The sequence below is a fragment of the Hyla sarda genome, unplaced genomic scaffold, assembly GCF_029499605.1.
Source record: "Hyla sarda isolate aHylSar1 unplaced genomic scaffold, aHylSar1.hap1 scaffold_2104, whole genome shotgun sequence".
NCBI lineage: Eukaryota > Metazoa > Chordata > Amphibia > Anura > Hylidae > Hyla > Hyla sarda.
The window spans coordinates 31,161-54,000 of NW_026608768.1; the positions used below are offsets into that span (position 1 = coordinate 31,161).

General features: G+C 47.0%; 62 non-coding genes across 62 annotated transcripts; 16 read left to right on the forward strand and 46 right to left on the reverse strand.

Annotated features, from left to right (window-relative positions):
• Positions 1 to 417: 417 nt before the first annotated feature.
• On the forward strand, positions 418 to 491 carry TRNAN-GUU (transfer RNA asparagine (anticodon GUU)). Its single transcript has one exon. It is a non-coding gene; the product is annotated as a tRNA-Asn (tRNA).
• Positions 492 to 722: 231 nt separating this feature from the next.
• Positions 723 to 809, reverse strand: TRNAY-GUA (transfer RNA tyrosine (anticodon GUA)). Its single transcript is given in 2 exon segments — positions 723 to 758; positions 773 to 809. It is a non-coding gene; the product is annotated as a tRNA-Tyr (tRNA).
• Positions 810 to 901: 92 nt separating this feature from the next.
• Positions 902 to 974, reverse strand: TRNAA-AGC (transfer RNA alanine (anticodon AGC)). The gene has a single exon. It is a non-coding gene; the product is annotated as a tRNA-Ala (tRNA).
• A 329-nt stretch (positions 975 to 1,303) lies between these two features.
• On the reverse strand, positions 1,304 to 1,375 carry TRNAG-UCC (transfer RNA glycine (anticodon UCC)). Its single transcript has one exon. It is a non-coding gene; the product is annotated as a tRNA-Gly (tRNA).
• Positions 1,376 to 1,835: 460 nt separating this feature from the next.
• On the forward strand, positions 1,836 to 1,909 carry TRNAN-GUU (transfer RNA asparagine (anticodon GUU)). The gene has a single exon. It is a non-coding gene; the product is annotated as a tRNA-Asn (tRNA).
• A 231-nt stretch (positions 1,910 to 2,140) lies between these two features.
• Positions 2,141 to 2,227, reverse strand: TRNAY-GUA (transfer RNA tyrosine (anticodon GUA)). Its single transcript is given in 2 exon segments — positions 2,141 to 2,176; positions 2,191 to 2,227. It is a non-coding gene; the product is annotated as a tRNA-Tyr (tRNA).
• Positions 2,228 to 2,319: 92 nt separating this feature from the next.
• Positions 2,320 to 2,392, reverse strand: TRNAA-AGC (transfer RNA alanine (anticodon AGC)). Its single transcript has one exon. It is a non-coding gene; the product is annotated as a tRNA-Ala (tRNA).
• Positions 2,393 to 2,731: 339 nt separating this feature from the next.
• On the reverse strand, positions 2,732 to 2,803 carry TRNAG-UCC (transfer RNA glycine (anticodon UCC)). Its single transcript has one exon. It is a non-coding gene; the product is annotated as a tRNA-Gly (tRNA).
• A 451-nt stretch (positions 2,804 to 3,254) lies between these two features.
• Positions 3,255 to 3,328, forward strand: TRNAN-GUU (transfer RNA asparagine (anticodon GUU)). Its single transcript has one exon. It is a non-coding gene; the product is annotated as a tRNA-Asn (tRNA).
• A 231-nt stretch (positions 3,329 to 3,559) lies between these two features.
• TRNAY-GUA (transfer RNA tyrosine (anticodon GUA)) lies at positions 3,560 to 3,646 on the reverse strand. The gene is given in 2 exon segments: positions 3,560 to 3,595; positions 3,610 to 3,646. It is a non-coding gene; the product is annotated as a tRNA-Tyr (tRNA).
• A 92-nt stretch (positions 3,647 to 3,738) lies between these two features.
• TRNAA-AGC (transfer RNA alanine (anticodon AGC)) lies at positions 3,739 to 3,811 on the reverse strand. Its single transcript has one exon. It is a non-coding gene; the product is annotated as a tRNA-Ala (tRNA).
• Positions 3,812 to 4,140: 329 nt separating this feature from the next.
• On the reverse strand, positions 4,141 to 4,212 carry TRNAG-UCC (transfer RNA glycine (anticodon UCC)). The gene has a single exon. It is a non-coding gene; the product is annotated as a tRNA-Gly (tRNA).
• Positions 4,213 to 4,663: 451 nt separating this feature from the next.
• TRNAN-GUU (transfer RNA asparagine (anticodon GUU)) lies at positions 4,664 to 4,737 on the forward strand. The gene has a single exon. It is a non-coding gene; the product is annotated as a tRNA-Asn (tRNA).
• A 231-nt stretch (positions 4,738 to 4,968) lies between these two features.
• On the reverse strand, positions 4,969 to 5,055 carry TRNAY-GUA (transfer RNA tyrosine (anticodon GUA)). Its single transcript is given in 2 exon segments — positions 4,969 to 5,004; positions 5,019 to 5,055. It is a non-coding gene; the product is annotated as a tRNA-Tyr (tRNA).
• A 92-nt stretch (positions 5,056 to 5,147) lies between these two features.
• Positions 5,148 to 5,220, reverse strand: TRNAA-AGC (transfer RNA alanine (anticodon AGC)). Its single transcript has one exon. It is a non-coding gene; the product is annotated as a tRNA-Ala (tRNA).
• A 329-nt stretch (positions 5,221 to 5,549) lies between these two features.
• TRNAG-UCC (transfer RNA glycine (anticodon UCC)) lies at positions 5,550 to 5,621 on the reverse strand. Its single transcript has one exon. It is a non-coding gene; the product is annotated as a tRNA-Gly (tRNA).
• Positions 5,622 to 6,072: 451 nt separating this feature from the next.
• On the forward strand, positions 6,073 to 6,146 carry TRNAN-GUU (transfer RNA asparagine (anticodon GUU)). The gene has a single exon. It is a non-coding gene; the product is annotated as a tRNA-Asn (tRNA).
• A 231-nt stretch (positions 6,147 to 6,377) lies between these two features.
• On the reverse strand, positions 6,378 to 6,464 carry TRNAY-GUA (transfer RNA tyrosine (anticodon GUA)). The gene is given in 2 exon segments: positions 6,378 to 6,413; positions 6,428 to 6,464. It is a non-coding gene; the product is annotated as a tRNA-Tyr (tRNA).
• A 92-nt stretch (positions 6,465 to 6,556) lies between these two features.
• On the reverse strand, positions 6,557 to 6,629 carry TRNAA-AGC (transfer RNA alanine (anticodon AGC)). The gene has a single exon. It is a non-coding gene; the product is annotated as a tRNA-Ala (tRNA).
• A 335-nt stretch (positions 6,630 to 6,964) lies between these two features.
• TRNAG-UCC (transfer RNA glycine (anticodon UCC)) lies at positions 6,965 to 7,036 on the reverse strand. Its single transcript has one exon. It is a non-coding gene; the product is annotated as a tRNA-Gly (tRNA).
• A 451-nt stretch (positions 7,037 to 7,487) lies between these two features.
• On the forward strand, positions 7,488 to 7,561 carry TRNAN-GUU (transfer RNA asparagine (anticodon GUU)). Its single transcript has one exon. It is a non-coding gene; the product is annotated as a tRNA-Asn (tRNA).
• A 231-nt stretch (positions 7,562 to 7,792) lies between these two features.
• TRNAY-GUA (transfer RNA tyrosine (anticodon GUA)) lies at positions 7,793 to 7,879 on the reverse strand. The gene is given in 2 exon segments: positions 7,793 to 7,828; positions 7,843 to 7,879. It is a non-coding gene; the product is annotated as a tRNA-Tyr (tRNA).
• A 92-nt stretch (positions 7,880 to 7,971) lies between these two features.
• Positions 7,972 to 8,044, reverse strand: TRNAA-AGC (transfer RNA alanine (anticodon AGC)). Its single transcript has one exon. It is a non-coding gene; the product is annotated as a tRNA-Ala (tRNA).
• A 336-nt stretch (positions 8,045 to 8,380) lies between these two features.
• TRNAG-UCC (transfer RNA glycine (anticodon UCC)) lies at positions 8,381 to 8,452 on the reverse strand. The gene has a single exon. It is a non-coding gene; the product is annotated as a tRNA-Gly (tRNA).
• Positions 8,453 to 8,903: 451 nt separating this feature from the next.
• On the forward strand, positions 8,904 to 8,977 carry TRNAN-GUU (transfer RNA asparagine (anticodon GUU)). The gene has a single exon. It is a non-coding gene; the product is annotated as a tRNA-Asn (tRNA).
• Positions 8,978 to 9,208: 231 nt separating this feature from the next.
• Positions 9,209 to 9,295, reverse strand: TRNAY-GUA (transfer RNA tyrosine (anticodon GUA)). Its single transcript is given in 2 exon segments — positions 9,209 to 9,244; positions 9,259 to 9,295. It is a non-coding gene; the product is annotated as a tRNA-Tyr (tRNA).
• A 1,017-nt stretch (positions 9,296 to 10,312) lies between these two features.
• On the forward strand, positions 10,313 to 10,386 carry TRNAN-GUU (transfer RNA asparagine (anticodon GUU)). The gene has a single exon. It is a non-coding gene; the product is annotated as a tRNA-Asn (tRNA).
• A 231-nt stretch (positions 10,387 to 10,617) lies between these two features.
• TRNAY-GUA (transfer RNA tyrosine (anticodon GUA)) lies at positions 10,618 to 10,704 on the reverse strand. The gene is given in 2 exon segments: positions 10,618 to 10,653; positions 10,668 to 10,704. It is a non-coding gene; the product is annotated as a tRNA-Tyr (tRNA).
• A 92-nt stretch (positions 10,705 to 10,796) lies between these two features.
• On the reverse strand, positions 10,797 to 10,869 carry TRNAA-AGC (transfer RNA alanine (anticodon AGC)). The gene has a single exon. It is a non-coding gene; the product is annotated as a tRNA-Ala (tRNA).
• A 336-nt stretch (positions 10,870 to 11,205) lies between these two features.
• TRNAG-UCC (transfer RNA glycine (anticodon UCC)) lies at positions 11,206 to 11,277 on the reverse strand. The gene has a single exon. It is a non-coding gene; the product is annotated as a tRNA-Gly (tRNA).
• A 451-nt stretch (positions 11,278 to 11,728) lies between these two features.
• Positions 11,729 to 11,802, forward strand: TRNAN-GUU (transfer RNA asparagine (anticodon GUU)). Its single transcript has one exon. It is a non-coding gene; the product is annotated as a tRNA-Asn (tRNA).
• A 231-nt stretch (positions 11,803 to 12,033) lies between these two features.
• On the reverse strand, positions 12,034 to 12,120 carry TRNAY-GUA (transfer RNA tyrosine (anticodon GUA)). Its single transcript is given in 2 exon segments — positions 12,034 to 12,069; positions 12,084 to 12,120. It is a non-coding gene; the product is annotated as a tRNA-Tyr (tRNA).
• Positions 12,121 to 12,212: 92 nt separating this feature from the next.
• Positions 12,213 to 12,285, reverse strand: TRNAA-AGC (transfer RNA alanine (anticodon AGC)). Its single transcript has one exon. It is a non-coding gene; the product is annotated as a tRNA-Ala (tRNA).
• Positions 12,286 to 12,614: 329 nt separating this feature from the next.
• Positions 12,615 to 12,686, reverse strand: TRNAG-UCC (transfer RNA glycine (anticodon UCC)). Its single transcript has one exon. It is a non-coding gene; the product is annotated as a tRNA-Gly (tRNA).
• A 451-nt stretch (positions 12,687 to 13,137) lies between these two features.
• TRNAN-GUU (transfer RNA asparagine (anticodon GUU)) lies at positions 13,138 to 13,211 on the forward strand. The gene has a single exon. It is a non-coding gene; the product is annotated as a tRNA-Asn (tRNA).
• Positions 13,212 to 13,442: 231 nt separating this feature from the next.
• TRNAY-GUA (transfer RNA tyrosine (anticodon GUA)) lies at positions 13,443 to 13,529 on the reverse strand. The gene is given in 2 exon segments: positions 13,443 to 13,478; positions 13,493 to 13,529. It is a non-coding gene; the product is annotated as a tRNA-Tyr (tRNA).
• A 92-nt stretch (positions 13,530 to 13,621) lies between these two features.
• On the reverse strand, positions 13,622 to 13,694 carry TRNAA-AGC (transfer RNA alanine (anticodon AGC)). The gene has a single exon. It is a non-coding gene; the product is annotated as a tRNA-Ala (tRNA).
• Positions 13,695 to 14,029: 335 nt separating this feature from the next.
• Positions 14,030 to 14,101, reverse strand: TRNAG-UCC (transfer RNA glycine (anticodon UCC)). Its single transcript has one exon. It is a non-coding gene; the product is annotated as a tRNA-Gly (tRNA).
• A 451-nt stretch (positions 14,102 to 14,552) lies between these two features.
• Positions 14,553 to 14,626, forward strand: TRNAN-GUU (transfer RNA asparagine (anticodon GUU)). Its single transcript has one exon. It is a non-coding gene; the product is annotated as a tRNA-Asn (tRNA).
• A 231-nt stretch (positions 14,627 to 14,857) lies between these two features.
• Positions 14,858 to 14,944, reverse strand: TRNAY-GUA (transfer RNA tyrosine (anticodon GUA)). The gene is given in 2 exon segments: positions 14,858 to 14,893; positions 14,908 to 14,944. It is a non-coding gene; the product is annotated as a tRNA-Tyr (tRNA).
• Positions 14,945 to 15,036: 92 nt separating this feature from the next.
• TRNAA-AGC (transfer RNA alanine (anticodon AGC)) lies at positions 15,037 to 15,109 on the reverse strand. The gene has a single exon. It is a non-coding gene; the product is annotated as a tRNA-Ala (tRNA).
• A 329-nt stretch (positions 15,110 to 15,438) lies between these two features.
• On the reverse strand, positions 15,439 to 15,510 carry TRNAG-UCC (transfer RNA glycine (anticodon UCC)). Its single transcript has one exon. It is a non-coding gene; the product is annotated as a tRNA-Gly (tRNA).
• A 451-nt stretch (positions 15,511 to 15,961) lies between these two features.
• TRNAN-GUU (transfer RNA asparagine (anticodon GUU)) lies at positions 15,962 to 16,035 on the forward strand. The gene has a single exon. It is a non-coding gene; the product is annotated as a tRNA-Asn (tRNA).
• Positions 16,036 to 16,266: 231 nt separating this feature from the next.
• Positions 16,267 to 16,353, reverse strand: TRNAY-GUA (transfer RNA tyrosine (anticodon GUA)). Its single transcript is given in 2 exon segments — positions 16,267 to 16,302; positions 16,317 to 16,353. It is a non-coding gene; the product is annotated as a tRNA-Tyr (tRNA).
• Positions 16,354 to 16,445: 92 nt separating this feature from the next.
• On the reverse strand, positions 16,446 to 16,518 carry TRNAA-AGC (transfer RNA alanine (anticodon AGC)). Its single transcript has one exon. It is a non-coding gene; the product is annotated as a tRNA-Ala (tRNA).
• Positions 16,519 to 16,854: 336 nt separating this feature from the next.
• TRNAG-UCC (transfer RNA glycine (anticodon UCC)) lies at positions 16,855 to 16,926 on the reverse strand. The gene has a single exon. It is a non-coding gene; the product is annotated as a tRNA-Gly (tRNA).
• Positions 16,927 to 17,377: 451 nt separating this feature from the next.
• TRNAN-GUU (transfer RNA asparagine (anticodon GUU)) lies at positions 17,378 to 17,451 on the forward strand. Its single transcript has one exon. It is a non-coding gene; the product is annotated as a tRNA-Asn (tRNA).
• A 231-nt stretch (positions 17,452 to 17,682) lies between these two features.
• On the reverse strand, positions 17,683 to 17,769 carry TRNAY-GUA (transfer RNA tyrosine (anticodon GUA)). The gene is given in 2 exon segments: positions 17,683 to 17,718; positions 17,733 to 17,769. It is a non-coding gene; the product is annotated as a tRNA-Tyr (tRNA).
• A 92-nt stretch (positions 17,770 to 17,861) lies between these two features.
• TRNAA-AGC (transfer RNA alanine (anticodon AGC)) lies at positions 17,862 to 17,934 on the reverse strand. The gene has a single exon. It is a non-coding gene; the product is annotated as a tRNA-Ala (tRNA).
• Positions 17,935 to 18,268: 334 nt separating this feature from the next.
• TRNAG-UCC (transfer RNA glycine (anticodon UCC)) lies at positions 18,269 to 18,340 on the reverse strand. Its single transcript has one exon. It is a non-coding gene; the product is annotated as a tRNA-Gly (tRNA).
• Positions 18,341 to 18,791: 451 nt separating this feature from the next.
• On the forward strand, positions 18,792 to 18,865 carry TRNAN-GUU (transfer RNA asparagine (anticodon GUU)). Its single transcript has one exon. It is a non-coding gene; the product is annotated as a tRNA-Asn (tRNA).
• A 231-nt stretch (positions 18,866 to 19,096) lies between these two features.
• TRNAY-GUA (transfer RNA tyrosine (anticodon GUA)) lies at positions 19,097 to 19,183 on the reverse strand. Its single transcript is given in 2 exon segments — positions 19,097 to 19,132; positions 19,147 to 19,183. It is a non-coding gene; the product is annotated as a tRNA-Tyr (tRNA).
• Positions 19,184 to 19,275: 92 nt separating this feature from the next.
• Positions 19,276 to 19,348, reverse strand: TRNAA-AGC (transfer RNA alanine (anticodon AGC)). Its single transcript has one exon. It is a non-coding gene; the product is annotated as a tRNA-Ala (tRNA).
• A 335-nt stretch (positions 19,349 to 19,683) lies between these two features.
• Positions 19,684 to 19,755, reverse strand: TRNAG-UCC (transfer RNA glycine (anticodon UCC)). The gene has a single exon. It is a non-coding gene; the product is annotated as a tRNA-Gly (tRNA).
• Positions 19,756 to 20,206: 451 nt separating this feature from the next.
• TRNAN-GUU (transfer RNA asparagine (anticodon GUU)) lies at positions 20,207 to 20,280 on the forward strand. Its single transcript has one exon. It is a non-coding gene; the product is annotated as a tRNA-Asn (tRNA).
• Positions 20,281 to 20,511: 231 nt separating this feature from the next.
• On the reverse strand, positions 20,512 to 20,598 carry TRNAY-GUA (transfer RNA tyrosine (anticodon GUA)). The gene is given in 2 exon segments: positions 20,512 to 20,547; positions 20,562 to 20,598. It is a non-coding gene; the product is annotated as a tRNA-Tyr (tRNA).
• A 92-nt stretch (positions 20,599 to 20,690) lies between these two features.
• On the reverse strand, positions 20,691 to 20,763 carry TRNAA-AGC (transfer RNA alanine (anticodon AGC)). The gene has a single exon. It is a non-coding gene; the product is annotated as a tRNA-Ala (tRNA).
• Positions 20,764 to 21,103: 340 nt separating this feature from the next.
• TRNAG-UCC (transfer RNA glycine (anticodon UCC)) lies at positions 21,104 to 21,175 on the reverse strand. Its single transcript has one exon. It is a non-coding gene; the product is annotated as a tRNA-Gly (tRNA).
• A 451-nt stretch (positions 21,176 to 21,626) lies between these two features.
• TRNAN-GUU (transfer RNA asparagine (anticodon GUU)) lies at positions 21,627 to 21,700 on the forward strand. Its single transcript has one exon. It is a non-coding gene; the product is annotated as a tRNA-Asn (tRNA).
• Positions 21,701 to 21,931: 231 nt separating this feature from the next.
• On the reverse strand, positions 21,932 to 22,018 carry TRNAY-GUA (transfer RNA tyrosine (anticodon GUA)). The gene is given in 2 exon segments: positions 21,932 to 21,967; positions 21,982 to 22,018. It is a non-coding gene; the product is annotated as a tRNA-Tyr (tRNA).
• A 92-nt stretch (positions 22,019 to 22,110) lies between these two features.
• TRNAA-AGC (transfer RNA alanine (anticodon AGC)) lies at positions 22,111 to 22,183 on the reverse strand. The gene has a single exon. It is a non-coding gene; the product is annotated as a tRNA-Ala (tRNA).
• A 335-nt stretch (positions 22,184 to 22,518) lies between these two features.
• On the reverse strand, positions 22,519 to 22,590 carry TRNAG-UCC (transfer RNA glycine (anticodon UCC)). The gene has a single exon. It is a non-coding gene; the product is annotated as a tRNA-Gly (tRNA).
• Positions 22,591 to 22,840: the final 250 nt, after the last annotated feature.

Sequence of the window (22,840 nt, forward strand, 5' to 3'; positions counted from 1 at the left end):
ACGTCTGTGATTCGCATGGCTTAGACTGACTACTTCTGCTATCATGAAGAGCAAAATTCGTTCACAAAGACCTTAAAACACCTCCAAAGAAGAGGAACAATGCGTTGGCCTAGAAACGAACTTGCCTCAATTACAATGGTGGAAACAGTAAAATTGATTGCTTAGCAGAGGATGGTTTCGATCCATCGACCTCTGGGTTATGGGCCCAGCACGCTTCCGCTGCGCCACTCTGCTTCTGTCTGTAAAGGAGATGAGAAGCATAACTACCCTCTGGTTCCTGTCAAGCTGCTAGCGGGAAGGCGGTCTCTGCCGTTTCAGCAAGTTTAGCTTAAAAGCCGATTGTTATGGGCTGAAGTCCACCTGGAGACCAGCATTTGGGTTTTCGCTTGTGCCTAGTCACGAGCATGCAGCACCGTTGTCTCTGTGGCGCAATCGGTTAGCGCGTTCGGCTGTTAACCGAAAGGTTGGTGGTTCAAGCCCACCCAGGGACGAGGTCCCCTTTTTGATTTGGTTGCACGTCACAGCTAAAGGTGGTTCTTTGGCGAGCCTTAGATGTGCTCTCAACTGAAAGCTTGGTCTCTGTGCCTGTTTTAAAGTCCCAATGTTGACGGGAGACCTCTCTGGAAAGGGTGTTTCTAGTGTTAAGAGCAGGGGTCAGCGGAAGTGTGTGTTTTTCAGCATCTTGAAACATCCCAAATGAAAACATACCCCCCAAAAAAATGTCCTTCGAGCCGGAATCGAACCAGCGACCTAAGGATTGCCGATTGTTCTACTACAGTCCTCCGCTCTACCAGCTGAGCTATCGAAGGATTGGCAAAGCCGGGTGTGTGCAACTCTTTGGCTTGGCTAAGAGTGCCATGAGCATTAGCTAAAAAGATGTTTGAAAAAGTCAAAAAGTTTTTGGAGGATGCGGGCATCGATCCCGCTACCTCTCGCATGCTAAGCGAGCGCTCTACCATTTGAGCTAATCCCCCATGTCTGACCCACGCATTTAGCCACGCAATCCACTGATCAATCTCTGTAACTGTTTGAAACTTTTTTTTTTTTTTTTTAAGTGTCAAAATATTTTTGACATTAGAAGACTAAGACTGGGATGTTTACAGAGCTTCGCGTGGCTTAATACTTAGGACAAGAAAGTTGTTATGTAGCAGATGAGGCTCTAGAGCCATGGGACCCTTTTGGGAGGAGCATTGTAATGGGAGGAGCATTGTAATGTAAGGAGCTGAAAGGGTGCTTCTAGCTGCAAAATTTTTTACCATGAAAGAGCAAGCATAGGAGACAGGTGACAAAACCTTGAAAGAAATGCGTTGGCCGGGAATCGAACCCGGGTCAACTGCTTGGAAAGCAGCTATGCTTACCACTATACCACCAACGCTTCTTTGACAGCTGTGATGTCGGTGATGTCGGTGATGTCGGTGACGTCTGTGATTCGCATGGCTTAGACTGACTACTTCTGCTATCATGAAGAGCAAAATTCGTTCACAAAGACCTTAAAACACCTCCAAAGAAGAGGAACAATGCGTTGGCCTAGAAACGAACTTGCCTCAATTACAATGGTGGAAACAGTAAAATTGATTGCTTAGCAGAGGATGGTTTCGATCCATCGACCTCTGGGTTATGGGCCCAGCACGCTTCCGCTGCGCCACTCTGCTTCTGTCTGTAAAGGAGATGAGAAGCATAACTACCCTCTGGTTCCTGTCAAGCTGCTAGCGGGAAGGCGGTCTCTGCCGTTTCAGCAAGTTTAGCTTAAAAGCCGATTGTTATGGGCTGAAGTCCACCTGGAGACCAGCATTTGGGTTTTCGCTTGTGCCTAGTCACGAGCATGCAGCACCGTTGTCTCTGTGGCGCAATCGGTTAGCGCGTTCGGCTGTTAACCGAAAGGTTGGTGGTTCAAGCCCACCCAGGGACGAGGTCCCCTTTTTGATTTGGTTGCACGTCACAGCTAAAGGTGGTTCTTTGGCGAGCCTTAGATGTGCTCTCAACTGAAAGCTTGGTCTCTGTGCCTGTTTTAAAGTCCCAATGTTGACGGGAGACCTCTCTGGAAAGGGTGTTTCTAGTGTTAAGAGCAGGGGTCAGCGGAAGTGTGTGTTTTTCAGCATCTTGAAACATCCCAAATGAAAACATACCCCCCAAAAAAATGTCCTTCGAGCCGGAATCGAACCAGCGACCTAAGGATTGCCGATTGTTCTACTACAGTCCTCCGCTCTACCAGCTGAGCTATCGAAGGATTGGCAAAGCCGGGTGTGTGCAACTCTTTGGCTTGGCTAAGAGTGCCATGAGCATTAGCTAAAAAGATGTTTGAAAAAGTCAAAAAGTTTTTGGAGGATGCGGGCATCGATCCCGCTACCTCTCGCATGCTAAGCGAGCGCTCTACCATTTGAGCTAATCCCCCATGTCTGACCCACGCATTTAGCCACGCAATCCACTGATCAATCTCTGTAACTGTTTGAAACTTTTTTTTTTTTTTTTTTTTTTTTTTTAAGTGTCAAAATATTTTTGACATTAGAAGACTAAGACTGGGATGTTTACAGAGCTTCGCGTGGCTTAATACTTAGGACAAGAAAGTTGTTATGTAGCAGATGAGGCTCTAGAGCCATGGGACCCTTTTGGGAGGAGCATTGTAATGGGAGGAGCATTGTAATGTAAGGAGCTGAAAGGGTGCTTCTAGCTGCAAAATTTTTTACCATGAAAGAGCAAGCATAGGAGACAGGTGACAAAACCTTGAAAGAAATGCGTTGGCCGGGAATCGAACCCGGGTCAACTGCTTGGAAAGCAGCTATGCTTACCACTATACCACCAACGCTTCTTTGACAGCTGTGATGTCGGTGATGTCGGTGACGTCTGTGATTCGCATGGCTTAGACTGACTACTTCTGCTATCATGAAGAGCAAAATTCGTTCACAAAGACCTTAAAACACCTCCAAAGAAGAGGAACAATGCGTTGGCCTAGAAACGAACTTGCCTCAATTACAATGGTGGAAACAGTAAAATTGATTGCTTAGCAGAGGATGGTTTCGATCCATCGACCTCTGGGTTATGGGCCCAGCACGCTTCCGCTGCGCCACTCTGCTTCTGTCTGTAAAGGAGATGAGAAGCATAACTACCCTCTGGTTCCTGTCAAGCTGCTAGCGGGAAGGCGGTCTCTGCCGTTTCAGCAAGTTTAGCTTAAAAGCCGATTGTTATGGGCTGAAGTCCACCTGGAGACCAGCATTTGGGTTTTCGCTTGTGCCTAGTCACGAGCATGCAGCACCGTTGTCTCTGTGGCGCAATCGGTTAGCGCGTTCGGCTGTTAACCGAAAGGTTGGTGGTTCAAGCCCACCCAGGGACGAGGTCCCCTTTTTGATTTGGTTGCACGTCACAGCTAAAGGTGGTTCTTTGGCGAGCCTTAGATGTGCTCTCAACTGAAAGCTTGGTCTCTGTGCCTGTTTTAAAGTCCCAATGTTGACGGGAGACCTCTCTGGAAAGGGTGTTTCTAGTGTTAAGAGTAGGGGTCAGCGGAAGTGTGTGTGTTTCAGCAGCTTGAAACATCCCAAATGAAAACATACCCCCCAAAAAAATGTCCTTCGAGCCGGAATCGAACCAGCGACCTAAGGATTGCCAATTGTTCTACTACAGTCCTCCGCTCTACCAGCTGAGCTATCGAAGGATTGGCAAAGCTGGGTGTGTGCAACTCTTTGGCTTGGCTAAGAGTGCCATGAGCATTAGCTAAAAAGATGTTTGAAAAAGTCAAAAAGTTTTTGGAGGATGCGGGCATCGATCCCGCTACCTCTCGCATGCTAAGCGAGCGCTCTACCATTTGAGCTAATCCCCCATGTCTGACCCACGCATTTAGCCACGCAATCCACTGATCAATCTCTGTAACTGTTTGAAACTTTTTTTTTTTTTTTTTAAGTGTCAAAATATTTTTGACATTAGAAGACTAAGACTGGGATGTTTACAGAGCTTCGCGTGGCTTAATACTTAGGACAAGAAAGTTGTTATGTAGCAGATGAGGCTCTAGAGCCATGGGACCCTTTTGGGAGGAGCATTGTAATGGGAGGAGCATTGTAATGTAAGGAGCTGAAAGGGTGCTTCTAGCTGCAAAATTTTTTACCATGAAAGAGCAAGCATAGGAGACAGGTGACAAAACCTTGAAAGAAATGCGTTGGCCGGGAATCGAACCCGGGTCAACTGCTTGGAAGGCAGCTATGCTTACCACTATACCACCAACGCTTCTTTGACAGCTGTGATGTCGGTGATGTCGGTGACGTCTGTGATTCGCATGGCTTAGACTGACTACTTCTGCTATCATGAAGAGCAAAATTCGTTCACAAAGACCTTAAAACACCTCCAAAGAAGAGGAACAATGCGTTGGCCTAGAAACGAACTTGCCTCAATTACAATGGTGGAAACAGTAAAATTGATTGCTTAGCAGAGGATGGTTTCGATCCATCGACCTCTGGGTTATGGGCCCAGCACGCTTCCGCTGCGCCACTCTGCTTCTGTCTGTAAAGGAGATGAGAAGCATAACTACCCTCTGGTTCCTGTCAAGCTGCTAGCGGGAAGGCGGTCTCTGCCGTTTCAGCAAGTTTAGCTTAAAAGCCGATTGTTATGGGCTGAAGTCCACCTGGAGACCAGCATTTGGGTTTTCGCTTGTGCCTAGTCACGAGCATGCAGCACCGTTGTCTCTGTGGCGCAATCGGTTAGCGCGTTCGGCTGTTAACCGAAAGGTTGGTGGTTCAAGCCCACCCAGGGACGAGGTCCCCTTTTTGATTTGGTTGCACGTCACAGCTAAAGGTGGTTCTTTGGCGAGCCTTAGATGTGCTCTCAACTGAAAGCTTGGTCTCTGTGCCTGTTTTAAAGTCCCAATGTTGACGGGAGACCTCTCTGGAAAGGGTGTTTCTAGTGTTAAGAGCAGGGGTCAGCGGAAGTGTGTGTTTTTCAGCATCTTGAAACATCCCAAATGAAAACATACCCCCCAAAAAAATGTCCTTCGAGCCGGAATCGAACCAGCGACCTAAGGATTGCCGATTGTTCTACTACAGTCCTCCGCTCTACCAGCTGAGCTATCGAAGGATTGGCAAAGCTGGGTGTGTGCAACTCTTTGGCTTGGCTAAGAGTGCCATGAGCATTAGCTAAAAAGATGTTTGAAAAAGTCAAAAAGTTTTTGGAGGATGCGGGCATCGATCCCGCTACCTCTCGCATGCTAAGCGAGCGCTCTACCATTTGAGCTAATCCCCCATGTCTGACCCACGCATTTAGCCACGCAATCCACTGATCAATCTCTGTAACTGTTTGAAACTTTTTTTTTTTTTTTTTAAGTGTCAAAATATTTTTGACATTAGAAGACTAAGACTGGGATGTTTACAGAGCTTCGCGTGGCTTAATACTTAGGACAAGAAAGTTGTTATGTAGCAGATGAGACTCTAGAGCCATGGGACCCTTTTGGGAGGAGCATTGTAATGGGAGGAGCATTGTAATGTAAGGAGCTGAAAGGGTGCTTCTAGCTGCAAAATTTTTTACCATGAAAGAGCAAGCATAGGAGACAGGTGACAAAACCTTGAAAGAAATGCGTTGGCCGGGAATCGAACCCGGGTCAACTGCTTGGAAGGCAGCTATGCTTACCACTATACCACCAACGCTTCTTTGACAGCTGTGATGTCGGTGATGTCGGTGACGTCTGTGATTCGCATGGCTTAGACTGACTACTTCTGCTATCATGAAGAGCAAAATTCGTTCACAAAGACCTTAAAACACCTCCAAAGAAGAGGAACAATGCGTTGGCCTAGAAACGAACTTGCCTCAATTACAATGGTGGAAACAGTAAAATTGATTGCTTAGCAGAGGATGGTTTCGATCCATCGACCTCTGGGTTATGGGCCCAGCACGCTTCCGCTGCGCCACTCTGCTTCTGTCTGTAAAGGAGATGAGAAGCATAACTACCCTCTGGTTCCTGTCAAGCTGCTAGTGGGAAGGCGGTCTCTGCCGTTTCAGCAAGTTTAGCTTAAAAGCCGATTGTTATGGGCTGAAGTCCACCTGGAGACCAGCATTTGGGTTTTCGCTTGTGCCTAGTCACGAGCATGCAGCACCGTTGTCTCTGTGGCGCAATCGGTTAGCGCGTTCGGCTGTTAACCGAAAGGTTGGTGGTTCAAGCCCACCCAGGGACGAGGTCCCCTTTTTGATTTGGTTGCACGTCACAGCTAAAGGTGGTTCTTTGGCGAGCCTTAGATGTGCTCTCAACTGAAAGCTTGGTCTCTGTGCCTGTTTTAAAGTCCCAATGTTGACGGGAGACCTCTCTGGAAAGGGTGTTTCTAGTGTTAAGAGTAGGGGTCAGCGGAAGTGTGTGTGTTTCAGCAGCTTGAAACATCCCAAATGAAAACATACCCCCCAAAAAAATGTCCTTCGAGCCGGAATCGAACCAGCGACCTAAGGATTGCCAATTGTTCTACTACAGTCCTCCGCTCTACCAGCTGAGCTATCGAAGGATTGGCAAAGCTGGGTGTGTGCAACTCTTTGGCTTGGCTAAGAGTGCCATGAGCATAAGCTAAAAAGATGTTTGAAAAAGTCAAAAAGTTTTTGGAGGATGCGGGCATCGATCCCGCTACCTCTCGCATGCTAAGCGAGCGCTCTACCATTTGAGCTAATCCCCCATGTCTGACCCACGCATTTAGCCACGCAATCCACTGATCAATCTCTGTAACTGTTTGAAACTTTTTTTTTTTATTTTTTTTTTTAAGTGTCAAAATATTTTTGACATTAGAAGACTAAGACTGGGATGTTTACAGAGCTTCGCGTGGCTTAATACTTAGGACAAGAAAGTTGTTATGTAGCAGATGAGACTCTAGAGCCATGGGACCCTTTTGGGAGGAGCATTGTAATGGGAGGAGCATTGTAATGTAAGGAGCTGAAAGGGTGCTTCTAGCTGCAAAATTTTTTACCATGAAAGAGCAAGCATAGGAGACAGGTGACAAAACCTTGAAAGAAATGCGTTGGCCGGGAATCGAACCCGGGTCAACTGCTTGGAAGGCAGCTATGCTTACCACTATACCACCAACGCTTCTTTGACAGCTGTGATGTCGGTGATGTCGGTGACGTCTGTGATTCGCATGGCTTAGACTGACTACTTCTGCTATCATGAAGAGCAAAATTCGTTCACAAAGACCTTAAAACACCTCCAAAGAAGAGGAACAATGCGTTGGCCTAGAAACGAACTTGCCTCAATTACAATGGTGGAAACAGTAAAATTGATTGCTTAGCAGAGGATGGTTTCGATCCATCGACCTCTGGGTTATGGGCCCAGCACGCTTCCGCTGCGCCACTCTGCTTCTGTCTGTAAAGGAGATGAGAAGCATAACTACCCTCTGGTTCCTGTCAAGCTGCTAGTGGGAAGGCGGTCTCTGCCGTTTCAGCAAGTTTAGCTTAAAAGCCGATTGTTATGGGCTGAAGTCCACCTGGAGACCAGCATTTGGGTTTTCGCTTGTGCCTAGTCACGAGCATGCAGCACCGTTGTCTCTGTGGCGCAATCGGTTAGCGCGTTCGGCTGTTAACCGAAAGGTTGGTGGTTCAAGCCCACCCAGGGACGAGGTCCCCTTTTTGATTTGGTTGCACGTCACAGCTAAAGGTGGTTCTTTGGCGAGCCTTAGATGTGCTCTCAACTGAAAGCTTGGTCTCTGTGCCTGTTTTAAAGTCCCAATGTTGACGGGAGACCTCTCTGGAAAGGGTGTTTCTAGTGTTAAGAGTAGGGGTCAGCGGAAGTGTGTGTGTTTCAGCAGCTTGAAACATCCCAAATGAAAACATACCCCCCAAAAAAATGTCCTTCGAGCCGGAATCGAACCAGCGACCTAAGGATTGCCAATTGTTCTACTACAGTCCTCCGCTCTACCAGCTGAGCTATCGAAGGATTGGCAAAGCTGGGTGTGTGCAACTCTTTGGCTTGGCTAAGAGTGCCATGAGCATTAGCTAAAAAGATGTTTGAAAAAGTCAAAAAGTTTTTGGAGGATGCGGGCATCGATCCCGCTACCTCTCGCATGCTAAGCGAGCGCTCTACCATTTGAGCTAATCCCCCATGTCTGACCCACGCATTTAGCCACGCAATCCACTGATCAATCTCTGTAACTGTTTGAAACTTTTTTTTTTTATTTTTTTTTTTTAAGTGTCAAAATATTTTTGACATTAGAAGACTAAGACTGGGATGTTTACAGAGCTTCGCGTGGCTTAATACTTAGGACAAGAAAGTTGTTATGTAGCAGATGAGGCTCTAGAGCCATGGGACCCTTTTGGGAGGAGCATTGTAATGGGAGGAGCATTGTAATGTAAGGAGCTGAAAGGGTGCTTCTAGCTGCAAAATTTTTTACCATGAAAGAGCAAGCATAGGAGACAGGTGACAAAACCTTGAAAGAAATGCGTTGGCCGGGAATCGAACCCGGGTCAACTGCTTGGAAGGCAGCTATGCTTACCACTATACCACCAACGCTTCTTTGACAGCTGTGATGTCGGTGATGTCGGTGACGTCTGTGATTCGCATGGCTTAGACTGACTACTTCTGCTATCATGAAGAGCAAAATTCGTTCACAAAGACCTTAAAACACCTCCAAAGAAGAGGAACAATGCGTTGGCCTAGAAACGAACTTGCCTCAATTACAATGGTGGAAACAGTAAAATTGATTGCTTAGCAGAGGATGGTTTCGATCCATCGACCTCTGGGTTATGGGCCCAGCACGCTTCCGCTGCGCCACTCTGCTTCTGTCTGTAAAGGAGATGAGAAGCATAACTACCCTCTGGTTCCTGTCAAGCTGCTAGCGGGAAGGCGGTCTCTGCCGTTTCAGCAAGTTTAGCTTAAAAGCCGATTGTTATGGGCTGAAGTCCACCTGGAGACCAGCATTTGGGTTTTCGCTTGTGCCTAGTCACGAGCATGCAGCACCGTTGTCTCTGTGGCGCAATCGGTTAGCGCGTTCGGCTGTTAACCGAAAGGTTGGTGGTTCAAGCCCACCCAGGGACGAGGTCCCCTTTTTGATTTGGTTGCACGTCACAGCTAAAGGTGGTTCTTTGGCGAGCCTTAGATGTGCTCTCAACTGAAAGCTTGGTCTCTGTGCCTGTTTTAAAGTCCCAATGTTGACGGGAGACCTCTCTGGAAAGGGTGTTTCTAGTGTTAAGAGCAGGGGTCAGCGGAAGTGTGTGTTTTTCAGCATCTTGAAACATCCCAAATGAAAACATACCCCCCAAAAAAATGTCCTTCGAGCCGGAATCGAACCAGCGACCTAAGGATTGCCGATTGTTCTACTACAGTCCTCCACTCTACCAGCTGAGCTATCGAAGGATTGGCAAAGCCGGGTGTGTGCAACTCTTTGGCTTGGCTAAGAGTGCCATGAGCATTAGCTAAAAAGATGTTTGAAAAAGTCAAAAAGTTTTTGGAGGATGCGGGCATCGATCCCGCTACCTCTCGCATGTTAAGCGAGCGCTCTACCATTTGAGCTAATCCCCCATGTCTGACCCACGCATTTAGCCACGCAATCCACTGATCAATCTCTGTAACTGTTTGAAACTTTTTTTTTTTTTTTTTAAGTGTCAAAATATTTTTGACATTAGAAGACTAAGACTGGGATGTTTACAGAGCTTCGCGTGGCTTAATACTTAGGACAAGAAAGTTGTTATGTAGCAGATGAGACTCTAGAGCCATGGGACCCTTTTGGGAGGAGCATTGTAATGGGAGGAGCATTGTAATGTAAGGAGCTGAAAGGGTGCTTCTAGCTGCAAAATTTTTTACCATGAAAGAGCAAGCATAGGAGACAGGTGACAAAACCTTGAAAGAAATGCGTTGGCCGGGAATCGAACCCGGGTCAACTGCTTGGAAGGCAGCTATGCTTACCACTATACCACCAACAATTCTTTGACAGCTGTGATGTCGGTGATGTCGGTGACGTCTGTGATTCGCATGGCTTAGACTGACTACTTCTGCTATCATGAAGAGCAAAATTCGTTCACAAAGACCTTAAAACACCTCCAAAGAAGAGGAACAATGCGTTGGCCTAGAAACGAACTTGCCTCAATTACAATGGTGGAAACAGTAAAATTGATTGCTTAGCAGAGGATGGTTTCGATCCATCGACCTCTGGGTTATGGGCCCAGCACGCTTCCGCTGCGCCACTCTGCTTCTGTCTGTAAAGGAGATGAGAAGCATAACTACCCTCTGGTTCCTGTCAAGCTGCTAGTGGGAAGGCGGTCTCTGCCGTTTCAGCAAGTTTAGCTTAAAAGCCGATTGTTATGGGCTGAAGTCCACCTGGAGACCAGCATTTGGGTTTTCGCTTGTGCCTAGTCACGAGCATGCAGCACCGTTGTCTCTGTGGCGCAATCGGTTAGCGCGTTCGGCTGTTGACCGAAAGGTTGGTGGTTCAAGCCCACCCAGGGACGAGGTCCCCTTTTTGATTTGGTTGCACGTCACAGCTAAAGGTGGTTCTTTGGCGAGCCTTAGATGTGCTCTCAACTGAAAGCTTGGTCTCTGTGCCTGTTTTAAAGTCCCAATGTTGACGGGAGACCTCTCTGGAAAGGGTGTTTCTAGTGTTAAGAGTAGGGGTCAGCGGAAGTGTGTGTGTTTCAGCAGCTTGAAACATCCCAAATGAAAACATACCCCCCAAAAAAATGTCCTTCGAGCCGGAATCGAACCAGCGACCTAAGGATTGCCAATTGTTCTACTACAGTCCTCCGCTCTACCAGCTGAGCTATCGAAGGATTGGCAAAGCTGGGTGTGTGCAACTCTTTGGCTTGGCTAAGAGTGCCATGAGCATTAGCTAAAAAGATGTTTGAAAAAGTCAAAAAGTTTTTGGAGGATGCGGGCATCGATCCCGCTACCTCTCGCATGCTAAGCGAGCGCTCTACCATTTGAGCTAATCCCCCATGTCTGACCCACGCATTTAGCCACGCAATCCACTGATCAATCTCTGTAACTGTTTGAAACTTTTTATTTTTATTTTTTTTTTTTAAGTGTCAAAATATTTTTGACATTAGAAGACTAAGACTGGGATGTTTACAGAGCTTCGCGTGGCTTAATACTTAGGACAAGAAAGTTGTTATGTAGCAGATGAGGCTCTAGAGCCATGGGACCCTTTTGGGAGGAGCATTGTAATGGGAGGAGCATTGTAATGTAAGGAGCTGAAAGGGTGCTTCTAGCTGCAAAATTTTTTACCATGAAAGAGCAAGCATAGGAGACAGGTGACAAAACCTTGAAAGAAATGCGTTGGCCGGGAATCGAACCCGGGTCAACTGCTTGGAAAGCAGCTATGCTTACCACTATACCACCAACGCTTCTTTGACAGCTGTGATGTCGGTGATGTCGGTGACGTCTGTGATTCGCATGGCTTAGACTGACTACTTCTGCTATCATGAAGAGCAAAATTCGTTCACAAAGACCTTAAAACACCTCCAAAGAAGAGGAACAATGCGTTGGCCTAGAAACGAACTTGCCTCAATTACAATGGTGGAAACAGTAAAATTGATTGCTTAGCAGAGGATGGTTTCGATCCATCGACCTCTGGGTTATGGGCCCAGCACGCTTCCGCTGCGCCACTCTGCTTCTGTCTGTAAAGGAGATGAGAAGCATAACTACCCTCTGGTTCCTGTCAAGCTGCTAGCGGGAAGGCGGTCTCTGCCGTTTCAGCAAGTTTAGCTTAAAAGCCGATTGTTATGGGCTGAAGTCCACCTGGAGACCAGCATTTGGGTTTTCGCTTGTGCCTAGTCACGAGCATGCAGCACCGTTGTCTCTGTGGCGCAATCGGTTAGCGCGTTCGGCTGTTAACCGAAAGGTTGGTGGTTCAAGCCCACCCAGGGACGAGGTCCCCTTTTTGATTTGGTTGCACGTCACAGCTAAAGGTGGTTCTTTGGCGAGCCTTAGATGTGCTCTCAACTGAAAGCTTGGTCTCTGTGCCTGTTTTAAAGTCCCAATGTTGACGGGAGACCTCTCTGGAAAGGGTGTTTCTAGTGTTAAGAGCAGGGGTCAGCGGAAGTGTGTGTTTTTCAGCATCTTGAAACATCCCAAATGAAAACATACCCCCCAAAAAAATGTCCTTCGAGCCGGAATCGAACCAGCGACCTAAGGATTGCCGATTGTTCTACTACAGTCCTCCGCTCTACCAGCTGAGCTATCGAAGGATTGGCAAAGCCGGGTGTGTGCAACTCTTTGGCTTGGCTAAGAGTGCCATGAGCATTAGCTAAAAAGATGTTTGAAAAAGTCAAAAAGTTTTTGGAGGATGCGGGCATCGATCCCGCTACCTCTCGCATGCTAAGCGAGCGCTCTACCATTTGAGCTAATCCCCCATGTCTGACCCACGCATTTAGCCACGCAATCCACTGATCAATCTCTGTAACTGTTTGAAACTTTTTTTTTTTTTTTTTAAGTGTCAAAATATTTTTGACATTAGAAGACTAAGACTGGGATGTTTACAGAGCTTCGCGTGGCTTAATACTTAGGACAAGAAAGTTGTTATGTAGCAGATGAGACTCTAGAGCCATGGGACCCTTTTGGGAGGAGCATTGTAATGGGAGGAGCATTGTAATGTAAGGAGCTGAAAGGGTGCTTCTAGCTGCAAAATTTTTTACCATGAAAGAGCAAGCATAGGAGACAGGTGACAAAACCTTGAAAGAAATGCGTTGGCCGGGAATCGAACCCGGGTCAACTGCTTGGAAGGCAGCTATGCTTACCACTATACCACCAACGCTTCTTTGACAGCTGTGATGTCGGTGATGTCGGTGACGTCTGTGATTCGCATGGCTTAGACTGACTACTTCTGCTATCATGAAGAGCAAAATTCGTTCACAAAGACCTTAAAACACCTCCAAAGAAGAGGAACAATGCGTTGGCCTAGAAACGAACTTGCCTCAATTACAATGGTGGAAACAGTAAAATTGATTGCTTAGCAGAGGATGGTTTCGATCCATCGACCTCTGGGTTATGGGCCCAGCACGCTTCCGCTGCGCCACTCTGCTTCTGTCTGTAAAGGAGATGAGAAGCATAACTACCCTCTGGTTCCTGTCAAGCTGCTAGTGGGAAGGCGGTCTCTGCCGTTTCAGCAAGTTTAGCTTAAAAGCCGATTGTTATGGGCTGAAGTCCACCTGGAGACCAGCATTTGGGTTTTCGCTTGTGCCTAGTCACGAGCATGCAGCACCGTTGTCTCTGTGGCGCAATCGGTTAGCGCGTTCGGCTGTTAACCGAAAGGTTGGTGGTTCAAGCCCACCCAGGGACGAGGTCCCCTTTTTGATTTGGTTGCACGTCACAGCTAAAGGTGGTTCTTTGGCGAGCCTTAGATGTGCTCTCAACTGAAAGCTTGGTCTCTGTGCCTGTTTTAAAGTCCCAATGTTGACGGGAGACCTCTCTGGAAAGGGTGTTTCTAGTGTTAAGAGTAGGGGTCAGCGGAAGTGTGTGTGTTTCAGCAGCTTGAAACATCCCAAATGAAAACATACCCCCCAAAAAAATGTCCTTCGAGCCGGAATCGAACCAGCGACCTAAGGATTGCCAATTGTTCTACTACAGTCCTCCGCTCTACCAGCTGAGCTATCGAAGGATTGGCAAAGCTGGGTGTGTGCAACTCTTTGGCTTGGCTAAGAGTGCCATGAGCATAAGCTAAAAAGATGTTTGAAAAAGTCAAAAAGTTTTTGGAGGATGCGGGCATCGATCCCGCTACCTCTCGCATGCTAAGCGAGCGCTCTACCATTTGAGCTAATCCCCCATGTCTGACCCACGCATTTAGCCACGCAATCCACTGATCAATCTCTGTAACTGTTTGAAACTTTTTTTTTTTATTTTTTTTTTTAAGTGTCAAAATATTTTTGACATTAGAAGACTAAGACTGGGATGTTTACAGAGCTTCGCGTGGCTTAATACTTAGGACAAGAAAGTTGTTATGTAGCAGATGAGGCTCTAGAGCCATGGGACCCTTTTGGGAGGAGCATTGTAATGGGAGGAGCATTGTAATGTAAGGAGCTGAAAGGGTGCTTCTAGCTGCAAAATTTTTTACCATGAAAGAGCAAGCATAGGAGACAGGTGACAAAACCTTGAAAGAAATGCGTTGGCCGGGAATCGAACCCGGGTCAACTGCTTGGAAAGCAGCTATGCTTACCACTATACCACCAACGCTTCTTTGACAGCTGTGATGTCGGTGATGTCAGTGACGTCTGTGATTCGCATGGCTTAGACTGACTACTTCTGCTATCATGAAGAGCAAAATTCGTTCACAAAGACCTTAAAACACCTCCAAAGAAGAGGAACAATGCGTTGGCCTAGAAACGAACTTGCCTCAATTACAATGGTGGAAACAGTAAAATTGATTGCTTAGCAGAGGATGGTTTCGATCCATCGACCTCTGGGTTATGGGCCCAGCACGCTTCCGCTGCGCCACTCTGCTTCTGTCTGTAAAGGAGATGAGAAGCATAACTACCCTCTGGTTCCTGTCAAGCTGCTAGCGGGAAGGCGGTCTCTGCCGTTTCAGCAAGTTTAGCTTAAAAGCCGATTGTTATGGGCTGAAGTCCACCTGGAGACCAGCATTTGGGTTTTCGCTTGTGCCTAGTCACGAGCATGCAGCACCGTTGTCTCTGTGGCGCAATCGGTTAGCGCGTTCGGCTGTTAACCGAAAGGTTGGTGGTTCAAGCCCACCCAGGGACGAGGTCCCCTTTTTGATTTGGTTGCACGTCACAGCTAAAGGTGGTTCTTTGGCGAGCCTTAGATGTGCTCTCAACTGAAAGCTTGGTCTCTGTGCCTGTTTTAAAGTCCCAATGTTGACGGGAGACCTCTCTGGAAAGGGTGTTTCTAGTGTTAAGAGCAGGGGTCAGCGGAAGTGTGTGTTTTTCAGCATCTTGAAACATCCCAAATGAAAACATACCCCCCAAAAAAATGTCCTTCGAGCCGGAATCGAACCAGCGACCTAAGGATTGCCGATTGTTCTACTACAGTCCTCCGCTCTACCAGCTGAGCTATCGAAGGATTGGCAAAGCCGGGTGTGTGCAACTCTTTGGCTTGGCTAAGAGTGCCATGAGCATTAGCTAAAAAGATGTTTGAAAAAGTCAAAAAGTTTTTGGAGGATGCGGGCATCGATCCCGCTACCTCTCGCATGCTAAGCGAGCGCTCTACCATTTGAGCTAATCCCCCATGTCTGACCCACGCATTTAGCCACGCAATCCACTGATCAATCTCTGTAACTGTTTGAAACTTTTTTTTTTTTTTTTTAAGTGTCAAAATATTTTTGACATTAGAAGACTAAGACTGGGATGTTTACAGAGCTTCGCGTGGCTTAATACTTAGGACAAGAAAGTTGTTATGTAGCAGATGAGACTCTAGAGCCATGGGACCCTTTTGGGAGGAGCATTGTAATGGGAGGAGCATTGTAATGTAAGGAGCTGAAAGGGTGCTTCTAGCTGCAAAATTTTTTACCATGAAAGAGCAAGCATAGGAGACAGGTGACAAAACCTTGAAAGAAATGCGTTGGCCGGGAATCGAACCCGGGTCAACTGCTTGGAAGGCAGCTATGCTTACCACTATACCACCAACGCTTCTTTGACAGCTGTGATGTCGGTGATGTCGGTGACGTCTGTGATTCGCATGGCTTAGACTGACTACTTCTGCTATCATGAAGAGCAAAATTCGTTCACAAAGACCTTAAAACACCTCCAAAGAAGAGGAACAATGCGTTGGCCTAGAAACGAACTTGCCTCAATTACAATGGTGGAAACAGTAAAATTGATTGCTTAGCAGAGGATGGTTTCGATCCATCGACCTCTGGGTTATGGGCCCAGCACGCTTCCGCTGCGCCACCCTGCTTCTGTCTGTAAAGGAGATGAGAAGCATAACTACCCTCTGGTTCCTGTCAAGCTGCTAGTGGGAAGGCGGTCTCTGCCGTTTCAGCAAGTTTAGCTTAAAAGCCGATTGTTATGGGCTGAAGTCCACCTGGAGACCAGCATTTGGGTTTTCGCTTGTGCCTAGTCACGAGCATGCAGCACCGTTGTCTCTGTGGCGCAATCGGTTAGCGCGTTCGGCTGTTAACCGAAAGGTTGGTGGTTCAAGCCCACCCAGGGACGAGGTCCCCTTTTTGATTTGGTTGCACGTCACAGCTAAAGGTGGTTCTTTGGCGAGCCTTAGATGTGCTCTCAACTGAAAGCTTGGTCTCTGTGCCTGTTTTAAAGTCCCAATGTTGACGGGAGACCTCTCTGGAAAGGGTGTTTCTAGTGTTAAGAGTAGGGGTCAGCGGAAGTGTGTGTGTTTCAGCAGCTTGAAACATCCCAAATGAAAACATACCCCCCAAAAAAATGTCCTTCGAGCCGGAATCGAACCAGCGACCTAAGGATTGCCAATTGTTCTACTACAGTCCTCCGCTCTACCAGCTGAGCTATCGAAGGATTGGCAAAGCTGGGTGTGTGCAACTCTTTGGCTTGGCTAAGAGTGCCATGAGCATTAGCTAAAAAGATGTTTGAAAAAGTCAAAAAGTTTTTGGAGGATGCGGGCATCGATCCCGCTACCTCTCGCATGCTAAGCGAGCGCTCTACCATTTGAGCTAATCCCCCATGTCTGACCCACGCATTTAGCCACGCAATCCACTGATCAATCTCTGTAACTGTTTGAAACTTTTTTTTTTTATTTTTTTTTTTTAAGTGTCAAAATATTTTTGACATTAGAAGACTAAGACTGGGATGTTTACAGAGCTTCGCGTGGCTTAATACTTAGGACAAGAAAGTTGTTATGTAGCAGATGAGGCTCTAGAGCCATGGGACCCTTTTGGGAGGAGCATTGTAATGGGAGGAGCATTGTAATGTAAGGAGCTGAAAGGGTGCTTCTAGCTGCAAAATTTTTTACCATGAAAGAGCAAGCATAGGAGACAGGTGACAAAACCTTGAAAGAAATGCGTTGGCCGGGAATCGAACCCGGGTCAACTGCTTGGAAAGCAGCTATGCTTACCACTATACCACCAACGCTTCTTTGACAGCTGTGATGTCGGTGATGTCGGTGACGTCTGTGATTCGCATGGCTTAGACTGACTACTTCTGCTATCATGAAGAGCAAAATTCGTTCACAAAGACCTTAAAACACCTCCAAAGAAGAGGAACAATGCGTTGGCCTAGAAACGAACTTGCCTCAATTACAATGGTGGAAACAGTAAAATTGATTGCTTAGCAGAGGATGGTTTCGATCCATCGACCTCTGGGTTATGGGCCCAGCACGCTTCCGCTGCGCCACTCTGCTTCTGTCTGTAAAGGAGATGAGAAGCATAACTACCCTCTGGTTCCTGTCAAGCTGCTAGCGGGAAGGCGGTCTCTGCCGTTTCAGCAAGTTTAGCTTAAAAGCCGATTGTTATGGGCTGAAGTCCACCTGGAGACCAGCATTTGGGTTTTCGCTTGTGCCTAGTCACGAGCATGCAGCACCGTTGTCTCTGTGGCGCAATCGGTTAGCGCGTTCGGCTGTTAACCGAAAGGTTGGTGGTTCAAGCCCACCCAGGGACGAGGTCCCCTTTTTGATTTGGTTGCACGTCACAGCTAAAGGTGGTTCTTTGGCGAGCCTTAGATGTGCTCTCAACTGAAAGCTTGGTCTCTGTGCCTGTTTTAAAGTCCCAATGTTGACGGGAGACCTCTCTGGAAAGGGTGTTTCTAGTGTTAAGAGCAGGGGTCAGCGGAAGTGTGTGTTTTTCAGCATCTTGAAACATCCCAAATGAAAACATACCCCCCAAAAAAATGTCCTTCGAGCCGGAATCGAACCAGCGACCTAAGGATTGCCGATTGTTCTACTACAGTCCTCCGCTCTACCAGCTGAGCTATCGAAGGATTGGCAAAGCCGGGTGTGTGCAACTCTTTGGCTTGGCTAAGAGTGCCATGAGCATTAGCTAAAAAGATGTTTGAAAAAGTCAAAAAGTTTTTGGAGGATGCGGGCATCGATCCCGCTACCTCTCGCATGCTAAGCGAGCGCTCTACCATTTGAGCTAATCCCCCATGTCTGACCCACGCATTTAGCCACGCAATCCACTGATCAATCTCTGTAACTGTTTGAAACTTTTTTTTTTTTTTTTTTTTTTAAGTGTCAAAATATTTTTGACATTAGAAGACTAAGACTGGGATGTTTACAGAGCTTCGCGTGGCTTAATACTTAGGACAAGAAAGTTGTTATGTAGCAGATGAGACTCTAGAGCCATGGGACCCTTTTGGGAGGAGCATTGTAATGGGAGGAGCATTGTAATGTAAGGAGCTGAAAGGGTGCTTCTAGCTGCAAAATTTTTTACCATGAAAGAGCAAGCATAGGAGACAGGTGACAAAACCTTGAAAGAAATGCGTTGGCCGGGAATCGAACCCGGGTCAACTGCTTGGAAGGCAGCTATGCTTACCACTATACCACCAACGCTTCTTTGACAGCTGTGATGTCGGTGATGTCGGTGACGTCTGTGATTCGCATGGCTTAGACTGACTACTTCTGCTATCATGAAGAGCAAAATTCGTTCACAAAGACCTTAAAACACCTCCAAAGAAGAGGAACAATGCGTTGGCCTAGAAACGAACTTGCCTCAATTACAATGGTGGAAACAGTAAAATTGATTGCTTAGCAGAGGATGGTTTCGATCCATCGACCTCTGGGTTATGGGCCAAGCACGCTTCCGCTGCGCCACTCTGCTTCTGTCTGTAAAGGAGATGAGAAGCATAACTACCCTCTGGTTCCTGTCAAGCTGCTAGTGGGAAGGCGGTCTCTGCCGTTTCAGCAAGTTTAGCTTAAAAGCCGATTGTTATGGGCTGAAGTCCACCTGGAGACCAGCATTTGGGTTTTCGCTTGTGCCTAGTCACGAGCATGCAGCACCGTTGTCTCTGTGGCGCAATCGGTTAGCGCGTTCGGCTGTTAACCGAAAGGTTGGTGGTTCAAGCCCACCCAGGGACGAGGTCCCCTTTTTGATTTGGTTGCACGTCACAGCTAAAGGTGGTTCTTTGGCGAGCCTTAGATGTGCTCTCAACTGAAAGCTTGGTCTCTGTGCCTGTTTTAAAGTCCCAATGTTGACGGGAGACCTCTCTGGAAAGGGTGTTTCTAGTGTTAAGAGTAGGGGTCAGCGGAAGTGTGTGTGTTTCAGCAGCTTGAAACATCCCAAATGAAAACATACCCCCCAAAAAAATGTCCTTCGAGCCGGAATCGAACCAGCGACCTAAGGATTGCCAATTGTTCTACTACAGTCCTCCGCTCTACCAGCTGAGCTATCGAAGGATTGGCAAAGCTGGGTGTGTGCAACTCTTTGGCTTGGCTAAGAGTGCCATGAGCATTAGCTAAAAAGATGTTTGAAAAAGTCAAAAAGTTTTTGGAGGATGCGGGCATCGATCCCGCTACCTCTCGCATGCTAAGCGAGCGCTCTACCATTTGAGCTAATCCCCCATGTCTGACCCACGCATTTAGCCACGCAATCCACTGATCAATCTCTGTAACTGTTTGAAACTTTTTTTTTTAATTTTTTTTTTTAAGTGTCAAAATATTTTTGACATTAGAAGACTAAGACTGGGATGTTTACAGAGCTTCGCGTGGCTTAATACTTAGGACAAGAAAGTTGTTATGTAGCAGATGAGGCTCTAGAGCCATGGGACCCTTTTGGGAGGAGCATTGTAATGGGAGGAGCATTGTAATGTAAGGAGCTGAAAGGGTGCTTCTAGCTGCAAAATTTTTTACCATGAAAGAGCAAGCATAGGAGACAGGTGACAAAACCTTGAAAGAAATGCGTTGGCCGGGAATCGAACCCGGGTCAACTGCTTGGAAAGCAGCTATGCTTACCACTATACCACCAACGCTTCTTTGACAGCTGTGATGTCGGTGATGTCGGTGACGTCTGTGATTCGCATGGCTTAGACTGACTACTTCTGCTATCATGAAGAGCAAAATTCGTTCACAAAGACCTTAAAACACCTCCAAAGAAGAGGAACAATGCGTTGGCCTAGAAACGAACTTGCCTCAATTACAATGGTGGAAACAGTAAAATTGATTGCTTAGCAGAGGATGGTTTCGATCCATCGACCTCTGGGTTATGGGCCCAGCACGCTTCCGCTGCGCCACTCTGCTTCTGTCTGTAAAGGAGATGAGAAGCATAACTACCCTCTGGTTCCTGTCAAGCTGCTAGCGGGAAGGCGGTCTCTGCCGTTTCAGCAAGTTTAGCTTAAAAGCCGATTGTTATGGGCTGAAGTCCACCTGGAGACCAGCATTTGGGTTTTCGCTTGTGCCTAGTCACGAGCATGCAGCACCGTTGTCTCTGTGGCGCAATCGGTTAGCGCGTTCGGCTGTTAACCGAAAGGTTGGTGGTTCAAGCCCACCCAGGGACGAGGTCCCCTTTTTGATTTGGTTGCACGTCACAGCTAAAGGTGGTTCTTTGGCGAGCCTTAGATGTGCTCTCAACTGAAAGCTTGGTCTCTGTGCCTGTTTTAAAGTCCCAATGTTGACGGGAGACCTCTCTGGAAAGGGTGTTTCTAGTGTTAAGAGCAGGGGTCAGCGGAAGTGTGTGTTTTTCAGCATCTTGAAACATCCCAAATGAAAACATACCCCCCAAAAAAATGTCCTTCGAGCCGGAATCGAACCAGCGACCTAAGGATTGCCGATTGTTCTACTACAGTCCTCCGCTCTACCAGCTGAGCTATCGAAGGATTGGCAAAGCCGGGTGTGTGCAACTCTTTGGCTTGGCTAAGAGTGCCATGAGCATTAGCTAAAAAGATGTTTGAAAAAGTCAAAAAGTTTTTGGAGGATGCGGGCATCGATCCCGCTACCTCTCGCATGCTAAGCGAGCGCTCTACCATTTGAGCTAATCCCCCATGTCTGACCCACGCATTTAGCCACGCAATCCACTGATCAATCTCTGTAACTGTTTGAAACTTTTTTTTTTTTTTTTTTTTTTTTTTTTAAGTGTCAAAATATTTTTGACATTAGAAGACTAAGACTGGGATGTTTACAGAGCTTCGCGTGGCTTAATACTTAGGACAAGAAAGTTGTTATGTAGCAGATGAGGCTCTAGAGCCATGGGACCCTTTTGGGAGGAGCATTGTAATGGGAGGAGCATTGTAATGTAAGGAGCTGAAAGGGTGCTTCTAGCTGCAAAATTTTTTACCATGAAAGAGCAAGCATAGGAGACAGGTGACAAAACCTTGAAAGAAATGCGTTGGCCGGGAATCGAACCCGGGTCAACTGCTTGGAAAGCAGCTATGCTTACCACTATACCACCAACGCTTCTTTGACAGCTGTGATGTCGGTGATGTCGGTGACGTCTGTGATTCGCATGGCTTAGACTGACTACTTCTGCTATCATGAAGAGCAAAATTCGTTCACAAAGACCTTAAAACACCTCCAAAGAAGAGGAACAATGCGTTGGCCTAGAAACGAACTTGCCTCAATTACAATGGTGGAAACAGTAAAATTGATTGCTTAGCAGAGGATGGTTTCGATCCATCGACCTCTGGGTTATGGGCCCAGCACGCTTCCGCTGCGCCACTCTGCTTCTGTCTGTAAAGGAGATGAGAAGCATAACTACCCTCTGGTTCCTGTCAAGCTGCTAGCGGGAAGGCGGTCTCTGCCGTTTCAGCAAGTTTAGCTTAAAAGCCGATTGTTATGGGCTGAAGTCCACCTGGAGACCAGCATTTGGGTTTTCGCTTGTGCCTAGTCACGAGCATGCAGCACCGTTGTCTCTGTGGCGCAATCGGTTAGCGCGTTCGGCTGTTAACCGAAAGGTTGGTGGTTCAAGCCCACCCAGGGACGAGGTCCCCTTTTTGATTTGGTTGCACGTCACAGCTAAAGGTGGTTCTTTGGCGAGCCTTAGATGTGCTCTCAACTGAAAGCTTGGTCTCTGTGCCTGTTTTAAAGTCCCAATGTTGACGGGAGACCTCTCTGGAAAGGGTGTTTCTAGTGTTAAGAGTAGGGGTCAGCGGAAGTGTGTGTGTTTCAGCAGCTTGAAACATCCCAAATGAAAACATACCCCCCAAAAAAATGTCCTTCGAGCCGGAATCGAACCAGCGACCTAAGGATTGCCAATTGTTCTACTACAGTCCTCCGCTCTACCAGCTGAGCTATCGAAGGATTGGCAAAGCTGGGTGTGTGCAACTCTTTGGCTTGGCTAAGAGTGCCATGAGCATTAGCTAAAAAGATGTTTGAAAAAGTCAAAAAGTTTTTGGAGGATGCGGGCATCGATCCCGCTACCTCTCGCATGCTAAGCGAGCGCTCTACCATTTGAGCTAATCCCCCATGTCTGACCCACGCATTTAGCCACGCAATCCACTGATCAATCTCTGTAACTGTTTGAAACTTTTTTTTTTTATTTTTTTTTTTAAGTGTCAAAATATTTTTGACATTAGAAGACTAAGACTGGGATGTTTACAGAGCTTCGCGTGGCTTAATACTTAGGACAAGAAAGTTGTTATGTAGCAGATGAGGCTCTAGAGCCATGGGACCCTTTTGGGAGGAGCATTGTAATGGGAGGAGCATTGTAATGTAAGGAGCTGAAAGGGTGCTTCTAGCTGCAAAATTTTTTACCATGAAAGAGCAAGCATAGGAGACAGGTGACAAAACCTTGAAAGAAATGCGTTGGCCGGGAATCGAACCCGGGTCAACTGCTTGGAAAGCAGCTATGCTTACCACTATACCACCAACGCTTCTTTGACAGCTGTGATGTCGGTGATGTCGGTGACGTCTGTGATTCGCATGGCTTAGACTGACTACTTCTGCTATCATGAAGAGCAAAATTCGTTCACAAAGACCTTAAAACACCTCCAAAGAAGAGGAACAATGCGTTGGCCTAGAAACGAACTTGCCTCAATTACAATGGTGGAAACAGTAAAATTGATTGCTTAGCAGAGGATGGTTTCGATCCATCGACCTCTGGGTTATGGGCCCAGCACGCTT